Genomic DNA, 14,907 nt, shown 5'->3' with positions numbered 1-14,907 from the left:
CAGTGGATTTTGTCGCAATAGAAAACAACCTAGCAATATTATTAAAAACAACAGACCTTAGTACCGATCAGAAATACTTGTACCAAATCAGTCAAGCAGTTGCTGCGGGAAAATGTCCTAATGATTTGAGCCTTAAAAAACCTGGGAAAATATCACACGCAAAGTGGCTGACAGTTGATAATCGGTTGCTTCGATTGTATGTTGGAACTGAATGTCCCATTCCCAATAAATTATGTTAGTAAATTTAAATTATGCTAGTATCCTAGCTGTTCTGATGGTTCAAAAAATTTATGGCGAATGATCCATTATTCATGATTTCTACCAGTTGACCAAAGAAAAATTGTCGATGCCATTATCCAAAGGAATGCTTATTTTGCCCATCCCGAAAATGTATTACTCGGTATGATGAAAGATGAACGAAAACATATACGGGAGCTAGGACTACGCAGAGTGCCGAAAGCTAGAGAAAGTCAGAAAGAAAAAAAGATCCGGAGATCCAAAATACCAACATTAAATTTTAATGCTGCAGATTATAATGACTTAATTTCTATTTCTGGATTCAAAGTTACGGCTCTTCCTTTGCTAAAACATATTTTCAATGAAGATCTAAGGGATAATATGATTGATTCTGGGAATTACAAAAACATAGAGGTCTTAAACTGCCCTTGTCATACAAAATCCGTGGAAAGAACTGTTAAGTTAGTAACTGAAGCATCAGCTGCTGTTTGTGGACCAGAATCAAGGGATGGCTTTATTCGTTCAAGGTTGCAGTCTAGAAATATTATGCCGTTTTTTAACACAAAATCAGACTACCAATCTTAAAATGTATATTGTATCATAAAACAATTATTTTTTTAAATTTTATTTTTTTTGTTATTCCCAAAAATTTAAATTTAATATGGAACCTGAAGATGGGGTCCAATACAAAAAAGATTTCTTACAGTTTTATTATACATCAAAACACAACTTTTTCGCACTAGCCCCATAAAAAATATTGACTTCGAATTTTTCGTTCCACCCTAGTGGTCATGCCACAAGAAGTTTGCGAAGGAGTACTTACCGCAGGATTGATAGTTAAGCCCATTAACGGTATTCTACCCGTAAGAATGATAAATGTAAATAATACAGATATAAAAATTAGAAATTTTAAACCTACAATACAGAATTTAGACAAATTCAATATTTTTTGCATGGGAGAAACAAGACAAACGGTTGACAGGGTCGAACGGCTTTTGAACGCCATACAAACGGAGACAATGACATTAGAAGAAAAGAGGTCCATAGAAAGAATTTGTGCGAAATACGCAGATGTTTTTTATCTGGAGGATGATCCTTGACCGATGGGAGGTGTACGGTAAGGGAAAAAACTCCTTACTGTATAATATAATATGTATATAATTTTAAATAATTTCAGTTGTTACAAAAGATATTGTTTCTAAATATACAAACAAAATGAAGGTTGACTAATGCAGTTTTGTTTGTGTAACCTCGTAGAGACTCACGTATAATTTTACTTTTCAAAGTCCAAATTATAAGGAGATATAAATAGCCCACAGAGGGATTGCTAGATTATTATTATAGTATTGTCATTATTCAGATCAGATCGTTACTATGCTAGTGAGCCGTCCTGCGAGAAGGGTGTTCTGAAGGACCACCCCGCGAAACAACATCTTAGTAACCTTATGTTGATTGATGTTGTAAATCGTAAATAAAGTTATAAAGTTAGAGTCAGTGTTTCAACTCGACATTCAACCCCCGCAAAATTATCATGGCAATCTAACAACGTAACAATACCAACATAACACTCTTTAAAGATGGCGTCTTGTAATCAGTTTTTCTTAAATACTTCCACAACGCTTATATTTAGAAATGCGAAAATTGGTACACACATTTATCTTCTAAAGATAAATCGATTCCATCTATTGCGATTTTCCCGTACCGGTCATAGGCGTCCGTTTTGGGTAGGGCAACGGTTATTTTATCGCATGACTTTTATGTCTTTAACTTTTAAGCATTTTTGATACTGGATTATTAAATTATAAGGTGTTCTAGTGCTAAAAGGTAGTCTTGCTAAGTCGGTAGGACACACCGTTTTCTAGAAAACTTGATTTGAAAATTTTCCGTTTTTTGAATTTCAAAAAAAGTTTTTTAAAACACCATTTGGAGAAACGATAACTGGTACGTTTATTTATATTACAGAAATGAATCGATTTCAATAATTGCGAATTTCTAGTATCTGTCATATGCGTCCTTTTTGGGTAGGTCAACGGTTATTTTATCGCATAACGTTTTTGTCTTTACTTTTTGAGCTTTTTTGACTCTAGATTATTAAATTATGTGGTATTCTAGTATTAAAATTTACTCTTGTTTTAAATTGGTAAAATACACTGTTTTTTTTTTAATTTTTCTTCAATTTTTTTTTCAAATTAAAAAAACGAAAAATTTTCAAATTGATTTTTCTAGAAAACGGTGTGTCCTATCGACTTAAATCAAAAGTAACTTTTAGTACTAGAATACCTCACAATTTAATAACCCAGTATCAAAAATGCTTTAAAGTTAAAGACAAAAGAGTTATGCGATAAAATATCTGTTGCCCTACCCAAAACGGACGCCTATGACCGGTACTCGAAATTCGCAATGAATGAAATCCATTTATCTCTGGAAGAAAAATACGTCTGTCTACAAATTTTTACGCCATCTTCGAAGAGCTCTAGCTCCCTTAGGAAGCATTTTCGGACTAGATGAATTGGGTTAAAATGTCTTAAATTATCTAAGGAATCTACTGTCTTCGTTTGTCGGTAGAGTTTCTGGAGACCCTGTATGTAGTGTCATCAATTTTTACTCGCATTGGTCCATATTTCTTGTTCCAGTTTTTTTTAGTGTTACTTCTATGCAAAGTTTAAATAAGGCTGATTTTTGTTTTTATAATTTATCTGATCATTTTCCCTTGCGTTCCCTTAAGTGGCGAATTCAGTAGGTCTATCGTCAAGAGGGGGACTATAAAAAATAAATGAATAAATTATAATCTTTTTCTATTCTCATACTTTAATATACATATTAGTTATGATTTCACTACCTGTATCATAATGAACTTCATTATGATACAGATTTTTATTACGATACAGATTTTTGACCAATAGAATCGTGATATGACATTCGCGATGCAAACGCGCGGGTGGCACACGCGCAGTGACCAATGCCGAGTCAAATACATACGCTTTGATAGTTCTCAATATGTAAACAAACTGACTAATTTAAAAATTAAATCTTGAAAATGTCAAAATTAATATAAATTTGAATATATTTTTGTTTTGAATGATCATAGAAAAAATCGTGTATACAACTTGCATATAATTATCATTATGAAGCTCGTATTCTATACGAAACTCGCCGCTAGGCGGCTCGTTACTCGGCAAATGGTAGTTGCATAATATACTATTATGTATTAAAAAACTCATACAGAAGTAAAAAACTTCAACTTGTATTCTGGTATAAAATCGTTTATTAAAAAACTCTTTAAAAGTCATCCAAATACATTGCAAAATGTTTTCGTTCTAATTTAGAACATCTTCAGTGCATTCTGCTGAGCAGTTTGAAACTAATGAAGAATGCACTGAAGATGTTCTGAATTAGAACGAAAACGTTTTGCAATCCATTTGGATGACTTTTAAATAGTTTTTTAATAAACGATTTTATCCCAGAATACAAGTTGAAGTTTTTTATTTGTGTGTGAGCTTTTTAAACTATGGTATACAGCCAACTATTGGGTATTTTCCCATTGATTTTTTATTATATATTACTTTGTTTGAAAGGGGGGCCGATAGCCCCATCGTCCTCCCCTGGATCCGCCACTGGTACCCTTCTAGACGGAGAGGCAGCGCTGAAAAATCTCTTTGAATTTACTAAAGCTTAATTTTTCACAGTTCATTACTGTGATTGTGTAGAGAAACATACTGCGATCGGTCAAGCGAAACGTAGAACAGGGGTTTACCGAGAGGGTATCAAAGTTGCTTTCCTACGAAGGTAATTAAATCCATTTACTAAATCTGAAAATCAGTACACACATTCTAAATTGAATATAAATAAAAGTTATTATAGTCGGTCAGCTGTATGACGGGACAGAGCCGGTCGGTCGGCCCCAATGAATTTACAGGGTTATTCACTATATTTTGACCCCATTGTAAATTGCTTTATTTACAGAATTAGAAAAAAATGTAAAATACAAAAGTTAATCTATTTTCAATTATGATTTTTGACATATATTTATATCGTACTAGTGGCGTCATCCATCTGGGCGTGATGACGTAATCGACTATTTTTTTAAACGAGAATAGGGGTCGTGTGCTAGCTCAGTTGAAATGTTATTCAATTCTCTATAGAGTACTATAAATATTAAGATCATTATTTATACAGGGTGTCCAAAAAAATTTTTGAATTATTAATTAAACAATTAATTTAATTAAAAACTTTTTTTGGACACGCTGTATAATTAATCATGTTAATGTTTATATTAGTGAATAGGGAATTGAATACCTTTTCAAATGAGCTTGCAGTCGACCCCTATTCCCATTTAAAAAAATATGATGTCATCACGCCCAAATGGATGACGTCACTAGTACGATATATATGTCAAAAAATCATAATTTAAAAATCTAATAACTTTTGTATTTTAGATTTTATTCTAATTCTGTAAATAAAGCAGTTTACAAGGGGGTCAAAATATAGTGAATAACCCTGTACATTCACTTGGGCCGACCGACCGGCTCTGTCCCGTCATACAGCTGACCGACTATAATAACTTTTATTTATATTTAATTTAGAATGTGTGTACTGATTTTCAACCTTAGTAAATGGATTTAATTACCTTCGTAGGGAAGCAACTTTGATACCCACTCAGTAACCCCTGTTCTACGTTTCGCTTGACCGACCGCAGTATGTTTCTCTACACAATCACAGTAATCAACTGTGAAAAATCTAGCTTTAGTAAATTCAAAGAGATTTTTCAGCGCTGTCTCTTGGACTATTCCTTTGTTTCTTCTACTGGTAGGTGTATTTGGGTCAAGGTTCATAGATAGGGGTTAGGTTATCTCATAACTATGTGGGCGGAAGCGAGAGGGAGGGGAATACCTACGTCACTCGTACGACAAAGTCAAGTTTGACAGTTGTATGTGGTTATATTTCCGTATATTTTTGTGTAATTTTCTTATAATATCGTTTATTTGTTTAATATTTGAGTTTTTAAGCATATAAGGACTATATTACTATAATTACTTATTTGGGTCCTATACAAAGGCAGTAATGACTTGTGAAGTGTGTTTTCGTAACCGTGTAAGGTTAATTTTACAATTATAATATTACACATAATAATATGTAGTTTTGTATGTTATAATAATAAAACATTTTTTAGATGAGTGGTGGTAACATTTGTAGCATAGCTATATGTAAAAGCAACTCCAAAATTCCTGAACCAGATGGAAACAAAATAATGTTTTTGGACATTTCCCAAATACCTTAACATTATCAAACAATAATGGATAATAAAATGTTACAAGATAAATGGGCCTCTAAACATAAGAAAATAGGTAGCAAACATTTCCTCGTGTCTGAATATGTTAATATTAAGTTACGTCTTTTTTATATTTTAACCTAATAATAAATTATTTATATTATTCGTTCTTTTGCTGTTGCATACCACCAAAAATGATAAAAGTGCTGCACATTCCACGAAAAACATAATAAGTAAGTACCTACATATTAGTATTTTTGATTTTAAACTTTTTCTTCTATTTTTTTGGATTTTTGTGCTAATTAAATTGTTTTCTCCATTTAAAACACACATAATAAGTGTTAAATGAATTCTAGTTTTTTGTTAGCAGACTATTGATTTTTAGGGGAAAAGTTGATATAATTACCAATATAAGAACCACTTAATATACCTATACCCAAGAAAATCTCAAAATATATTGCAAAACCTAAGTTTTTGAACCTTTTATTAGCATTGACTCTTATGACAAATTTAAAATTGTCGTACGGATGACATATTCCCGCCTTTAAAAAGCCAGCCTTTGATTGGTCTACAGTTATGAGACAACCTACGCCCTAATCTATTAACCTTGTATTTGGGTTTCATGGTTTCATAGTGTTTTATGTTGTTACGTGTATATGTTTCAACTTATATAAAAATGAGATCAACTTGATAAATCTGTCTAGTAAAATATCAGCTTCGGCATTTGAATTTGAAGTTTGTTTAATATGAAATGAGATAATTTAATGTTAGTTTAATGAGATGTTTTCATAGTTCTCGAGATTATGCTTGCTACAAGAAGTATTATCTTGCCTTGGGCTCTTAGTAATTAAATAGTCATAAAATAAATAATATACCTACAACGAATTAGTAATCGGTTCATCAGTTAACTTACTTCCCAAAACAAATTAGTCCAAGTTTGAACTCCAACATATAGTATTTTTTAGGTAGTTTCTGCAAAAGTTGGTAAGTTTAGGTAAATAAAGTATATAGGATGACCCCATAGTAATAAACATAATAAATCTTATTTGATTTGTAAAGTGTTTAATGTTATATTAATGTGTAATGACCAATTCTCTTCAATATTTATATCAATGATCTATTCAGAATGAATGTAACAGGTAAGATAATAAGTTTTGCAGATGACACAGCTATTTTCTATGATGCAAATACATGGAATAATTTAAAACAAAAAGCTGAAACAGATTTTGCTACAATTCAGAAATGGTTGCAGTTTAATAAACTTACCTTAAATATAGAAAAAACAAAATATATACCATTTACATCATATGTTAATAACCTCCCAAATCTTGGCTTATTAAAAATTGATGCAAAAAATGAAATTCCACATACATACGAGATTAAATATCTAGGTATAATAATTGATAAACATTTTGCGATGGAACACCCAAGCAAATAATATAGTAAATAAATTAAGAGGACTCTTATCAAGATTTAAATTTTTAAAACAATTTTTAGGAATAACTCATTTGCAAATTCTTTATTATGCACTTATACAATCTCAACTTACATATGGCCTTTTAGGATGGGGTGGAATACGCAATAATTACTTAGATTCTATAAATATTATTCAGAAATGGCTAATTAGAATTATATACGGGAAAAAGTTAAGATATTCTAGTGAGCTGTTATATAACGAAAGTAAATTTTTAAATGTACGTAAATTATTCTATTATAAAGCCCTTATACATATACATGACAAAAATAATATTAAATTTTAACAGTCATGCCCACCAAACTAGATATATAAAACATAATACAATTCTACCAAAATGTAATAAATCCATCCTTCAAAGATATGTTGGTTACATAGGGTCCAAATTGTACAATTTGCTACCGGATAATTTAAAACAATTTAAAAATTATAAAAAACATAGATATAAATATGAAATTAAACAATGGATTGGGAACAAATCAACAAAATTCTGGGAAGAACTTATCAATAGACAATAATTGTAATAAATAAACTTAAATAAGAAATAAAAAATTGTATCCAAAATAAAAATTGTATCTAAATAGATTTTTATTATCAACTGCGACATTTCTTGAATTATTGGTGGCCACATTTATATCACAAATTATATTAAAATTATTATATCTTTATTTTTTCTTGATTAATGTTGAAGTTTTTAGTATTTTTATAAATTTTCATATAACTGTATACATTTATACATTTGTTAAATATTTTTGTGCTTGTTTATATTTGTAAATTAGTATATTATATTTTTAAGTCTCACGCACAAGGGGTGCTACTTTTGTATGTATATTAGCAATATATATATATATATATATATATATATATATATATATATATATATATATATATATATATATATATATATATATATATATATATTCTATAACACTATAAAACAGTGTTGAAATTATCGGGAATTGCGGTCTGTGGCTTAGATTGAAACTACATTTAATACTGTTGAATTCGATATTTCGATGAGTATTTATTAATTTTTCATCTTCATCAGGAACAAACTACAAAATTAACTAACAGTTAGGTACAAACATAATATTACAATGATATAACTTACGAATTGTTGTAGGTATGTTATATAAAGCAATTTAACTTAAAGCTATGCATGTCGTTTCACGAGAACGTCGAGGGCGGCACTGAGTCAGGTATCTTTTCTCACATGTGTTAAGGGTCAAAAGTTCCAATATCGAGCCATCTGTTTAATATTCTGCTATTTTTCGAATTTTAAAACATTGCAATAAATTTCGCTTAATCTACTTGTGTCTGATTTGTAATTAATTGAACGTTTATTACTGTTTATGTGGTACATCTCGAGGAACAATCTTTTCTTATAATTGCTTTCTGAATCTAAGATCTTGATATCTGACAAATTAAATTGGTGTCCTGTTGTTATGGAATGGTGTGCTGCTGCACAAGTATTTTTGTGTGTTTTACAATCACTTTTGTGCTGCGTTATTCTTTGTTTCAGCCATTGCGATGTTTGTCCTATATACTGCCCATCACATTCGAGACAAGAAAGTTGATAGATGATATGACTCTGATTTAGAAGCGGTGTCTGGTCTTTAAGCTTCGAGAATAAGCTGTAGTTGGATATGCTATTGTATTTCGCTATTTTGATTTTAGGAATTCCGTTCAGCAGCTTGATTATATTGTTGGTTAAGCCATTTATGAAGGGCAACTTTTTGTAAATCACGGGATCTGATGGTCTGTTGTCACGTTGCCCGTCGTATAAGTCTGAGTTATATATCAGTTGCTTAAGAATTTTACTTGGATAGCCGTTGTTCAAGAATATGTTGTAGAGTGTTTTTAAATTCTTTTGTGTGAACAGGTCATTGCTGATGTGTAAAATTCTGTTTTTCATTGCCACAACAGTGTTGTGTTTTTGGCTTTTCGAGTGCTGAGAGAAATAATTTATATATCTTCCAGAGTCAGTTGGTTTCTGATACCAATCCAAAATTATCTTGTTCTCTGTGGTTCTTATCACCTTAGTGTCTAAAAAGGGCACACTTTGTTCTTTCTCCTCCTCAACGGTAAATTGTAGGTGTTTGTGAAATCCATTGAAGAGGTCCAGTGTAGTTTGAATAGAGTCCTCGGGGATCGCACTTATCACATCATCCACATATTTGTATATGAACGGTAACTTGAACGGTAGTCGTGGAATTACTATATTAAATAGATGATCTAAAACTATGGTGGCTAGAATGGGGCTGATAGGAGAGCCCATGGGAGTGCCAAAGATTTGTGAGTAAAAAGTTCCACCGAAAGAAAAGTAAACATTAGAAAAAATAAAATCGATTAGTTTGAAGAAGTTATTCTTACTTAGTGTGGTGTTGGGTTCTATTAAGAGCCAATTTTGCTCTAAAATTTCAATAATCAAGTTAAGAGGAATATTCGTGAAAAGCGATACCGCATCTAAGGATATAAGTACATAGGTTTGAGGAATTGTAACATTCTTAATTAGTTCTACAAACGTAAATGTATCTTTCACATTATAATTAGTTTGATATTCAAAAGTGGCCGTTAGAATGTTTGCCAAGTATTTTGAAAAAACACGCAAGTTTTTGAAATCAAATCCAGATCTATACATTTTGCAATCAGACAAAGGTGGGTGTACGGTTGCCATGGATAAATCAGAATATATGGATAAAACTGAGATAATGCTACAGGATTCTTCCACGTACACCAAATTAAACACTGATCCAACGGTGAAAATACAAACCAAATACAACAATATTATTAAGAACCTGAAATCCATAGGTGAGATAGACGCTAATGCTGCAAAACAACTAATGATCTACAACTCGATGTTTCCAAAGTTATACTGTCTACCAAAAATTCACAAAAGCAATGTTCCTCTTCGCCCTATCATCAGCTCAATCAACTCCACTACATACAACATCTCGAAATACTTGGCAAACATTCTAACTGCCACTTTTGAATATCAAACTAATTATAATGTGAAAGATACATTTACGTTTGTAGAACTAATTAAGAATGTTACAATTCCTCAAACCTATGTACTTATATCCTTAGATGCGGTATCGCTTTTCACGAATATTCCTCTTAACTTGATTATTGAAATTTTAGAGCAAAATTGGCTCTTAATAGAACCCAACACCACACTAAGTAAGAATAACTTCTTCAAACTAATCGATTTTATTTTTTCTAATGTTTACTTTTCTTTCGGTGGAACTTTTTACTCACAAATCTTTGGCACTCCCATGGGCTCTCCTATCAGCCCCATTCTAGCCACCATAGTTTTAGATCATCTATTTAATATAGTAATTCCACGACTACCGTTCAAGTTACCGTTCATATACAAATATGTGGATGATGTGATAAGTGCGATCCCCGAGGACTCTATTCAAACTACACTGGACCTCTTCAATGGATTTCACAAACACCTACAATTTACCGTTGAGGAGGAGAAAGAACAAAGTGTGCCCTTTTTAGACACTAAGGTGATAAGAACCACAGAGAACAAGATAATTTTGGATTGGTATCAGAAACCAACTGACTCTGGAAGATATATAAATTATTTCTCTCAGCACTCGAAAAGCCAAAAACACAACACTGTTGTGGCAATGAAAAACAGAATTTTACACATCAGCAATGACCTGTTCACACAAAAGAATTTAAAAAAACTCTACAACATATTCTTGAACAACGGCTATCCAAGTAAAATTCTTAAGCAACTGATATATAACTCAGACTTATACGACGGGCAACGTGACAACAGACCATCAGATCCCGTGATTTACAAAAAGTTGCCCTTCATAAATGGCTTAACCAACAATATAATCAAGCTGCTGAACGGAATTCCTAAAATCAAAATAGCGAAATACAATAGCATATCCAACTACAGCTTATTCTCGAAGCTTAAAGACCAGACACCGCTTCTAAATCAGAGTCATATCATCTATCAACTTTCTTGTCTCGAATGTGATGGGCAGTATATAGGACAAACATCGCAATGGCTGAAACAAAGAATAACGCAGCACGAAAGTGATTGTAAAACACACAAAAATACTTGTGCAGCAGCACACCATTCCATAACAACAGGACACCAATTTAATTTGTCAGATATCAAGATCTTAGATTCAGAAAGCAATTATAAGAAAAGATTGTTCCTCGAGATGTACCACATAAACAGTAATAAACGTTCAATTAATTACAAATCAGACACAAGTAGATTAAGCGAAATTTATTGCAATGTTTTAAAATTCGAAAAATAGCAGAATATTAAACAGATGGCTCGATATTGGAACTTTTGACCCTTAACACATGTGAGAAAAGATACCTGACTCAGTGCCGCCCTCGACGTTCTCGTGAAACGACATGCATAGCTTTAAGTTAAATTGCTTTATATAACATACCTACAACAATTCGTAAGTTATATCATTGTAATATTATGTTTGTACCTAACTGTTAGTTAATTTTGTAGTTTGTTCCTGATGAAGATGAAAAATTAATAAATACTCATCGAAATATCGAATTCAACAGAATTAAATGTAGTTTCAATCTAAGCCACAGACCGCAATTCCCGATAATTTCAACACTGTTTTATAGTGTTATAGAATATACTTGCACGGTCGATAAATACATCGGATTTCGAATCCAGTTCTGTATAAATGATGGGTTTCTATCAACAAATATCAAACACCTATGGCTATACAACAACAAAGTTAATGAAGCAATGGTCAAGCATCAACATCAAGCTAGAAAGTGTCACCAATAGAAGAATTTTCTTATTGAGGTGTAGAACATCAAACACGTTTCCACGACACGTTCAAGACGGCACCAAAAATCTACATTACTTATTGACAACAGGTAACAATTTTAGCATGACTAATAGGATTAACAGTTTTATGTCGAGCACTAACAAGAAAACATTATCATTAGAAATAAAAATTACTTGCAATAACATCTCGAGATATAATCGACTTATATGTAACATCAAATCTGAACTTTCTGAGATTCTTCCAACTGATATGATACGTGAATACGAAAATCGTCTGAAAAGAAAATTTAGATCTGAATTTGAGAAAATAAAACTTACGAACATCAACAAATTTGAACGACTATACAGCAATAACGAAAAACACAACCGTGTATTTAAAGACAATAGCAAATGGTTTAAAAATATCTCTAGCATAGCCATACCGGAAGAAGTCGCAAATTTCTTATCATTGGGACCTAAATTTAGTGTGCCCTGTGTTGGTAAAGATGTCAGACTAGATAGGTTTGTTGCAGACTTAGAAAATATAGTGGATGATATTCCAGATGAATCAAAGGATGTCGTACGAGCTAGAGCAACCAATATCATAACTAATTATGTGAACCACACTACAACAAACAAACCAAACCACTTCAACAAGATGTTTGAAAAAACACGCAAGTTTTTGAAATCAAATCCAGATCTATACATTTTGCAATCAGACAAAGGTGGGTGTACGGTTGCCATGGATAAATCAGAATATATGGATAAAACTGAGATAATGCTACAGGATTCTTCCACGTACACCAAATTAAACACTGATCCAACGGTGAAAATACAAACCAAATACAACAATATTATTAAGAACCTGAAATCCATAGGTGAGATAGACGCTAATGCTGCAAAACAACTAATGATCTACAACTCGATGTTTCCAAAGTTATACTGTCTACCAAAAATTCACAAAAGCAATGTTCCTCTTCGCCCTATCATCAGCTCAATCAACTCCACTACATACAACATCTCGAAATACTTGGCAAACATTCTAACTGCCACTTTTGAATATCAAACTAATTATAATGTGAAAGATACATTTACGTTTGTAGAACTAATTAAGAATGTTACAATTCCTCAAACCTATGTACTTATATCCTTAGATGCGGTATCGCTTTTCACGAATATTCCTCTTAACTTGATTATTGAAATTTTAGAGCAAAATTGGCTCTTAATAGAACCCAACACCACACTAAGTAAGAATAACTTCTTCAAACTAATCGATTTTATTTTTTCTAATGTTTACTTTTCTTTCGGTGGAACTTTTTACTCACAAATCTTTGGCACTCCCATGGGCTCTCCTATCAGCCCCATTCTAGCCACCATAGTTTTAGATCATCTATTTAATATAGTAATTCCACGACTACCGTTCAAGTTACCGTTCATATACAAATATGTGGATGATGTGATAAGTGCGATCCCCGAGGACTCTATTCAAACTACACTGGACCTCTTCAATGGATTTCACAAACACCTACAATTTACCGTTGAGGAGGAGAAAGAACAAAGTGTGCCCTTTTTAGACACTAAGGTGATAAGAACCACAGAGAACAAGATAATTTTGGATTGGTATCAGAAACCAACTGACTCTGGAAGATATATAAATTATTTCTCTCAGCACTCGAAAAGCCAAAAACACAACACTGTTGTGGCAATGAAAAACAGAATTTTACACATCAGCAATGACCTGTTCACACAAAAGAATTTAAAAACACTCTACAACATATTCTTGAACAACGGCTATCCAAGTAAAATTCTTAAGCAACTGATATATAACTCAGACTTATACGACGGGCAACGTGACAACAGACCATCAGATCCCGTGATTTACAAAAAGTTGCCCTTCATAAATGGCTTAACCAACAATATAATCAAGCTGCTGAACGGAATTCCTAAAATCAAAATAGCGAAATACAATAGCATATCCAACTACAGCTTATTCTCGAAGCTTAAAGACCAGACACCGCTTCTAAATCAGAGTCATATCATCTATCAACTTTCTTGTCTCGAATGTGATGGGCAGTATATAGGACAAACATCGCAATGGCTGAAACAAAGAATAACGCAGCACAAAAGTGATTGTAAAACACACAAAAATACTTGTGCAGCAGCACACCATTCCATAACAACAGGACACCAATTTAATTTGTCAGATATCAAGATCTTAGATTCAGAAAGCAATTATAAGAAAAGATTGTTCCTCGAGATGTACCACATAAACAGTAATAAACGTTCAATTAATTACAAATCAGACACAAGTAGATTAAGCGAAATTTATTGCAATGTTTTAAAATTCGAAAAATAGCAGAATATTAAACAGATGGCTCGATATTGGAACTTTTGACCCTTAACACATGTGAGAAAAGATACCTGACTCAGTGCCGCCCTCGACGTTCTCGTGAAACGACATGCATAGCTTTAAGTTAAATTGCTTTATATAACATACCTACAACAATTCGTAAGTTATATCATTGTAATATTATGTTTGTACCTAACTGTTAGTTAATTTTGTAGTTTGTTCCTGATGAAGATGAAAAATTAATAAATACTCATCGAAATATCGAATTCAACAGAATTAAATGTAGTTTCAATCTAAGCCACAGACCGCAATTCCCGATAATTTCAACACTGTTTTATAGTGTTATAGAATATACTTGCACGGTCGATAAATACATCGGATTTCGAATCCAGTTCTGTATAAATGATGGGTTTCTATCAACAAATATCAAACACCTATGGCTATACAACAACAAAGTTAATGAAGCAATGGTCAAGCATCAACATCAAGCTAGCAAGTGTCACCAATAGAAGAATTTTCTTATTGAGGTGTAGAACATCAAACACGTTTCCACGACACGTTCAAGACGGCACCAAAAATCTACATTACTTATTGACAACAGGTAACAATTTTAGCATGACTAATAGGATTAACAGTTTTATGTCGAGCACTAACAAGAAAACATTATCATTAGAAATAAAAATTACTTGCAATAACATCTCGAGATATAATCGACTTATATGTAACATCAAATCTGAACTTTCTGAGATTCTTCCAACTGATATGATACGTGAATACGAAAATCGTCTGAAAAGAAAATTTAG

This window comes from Diabrotica virgifera, chromosome 1 (assembly GCF_917563875.1).
Source record: "Diabrotica virgifera virgifera chromosome 1, PGI_DIABVI_V3a".
Lineage (NCBI taxonomy): Eukaryota > Metazoa > Arthropoda > Insecta > Coleoptera > Chrysomelidae > Diabrotica > Diabrotica virgifera.
The sequence above is the reverse complement of the archived record's forward strand: the minus strand, read 5'-3'. Positions refer to the sequence as shown.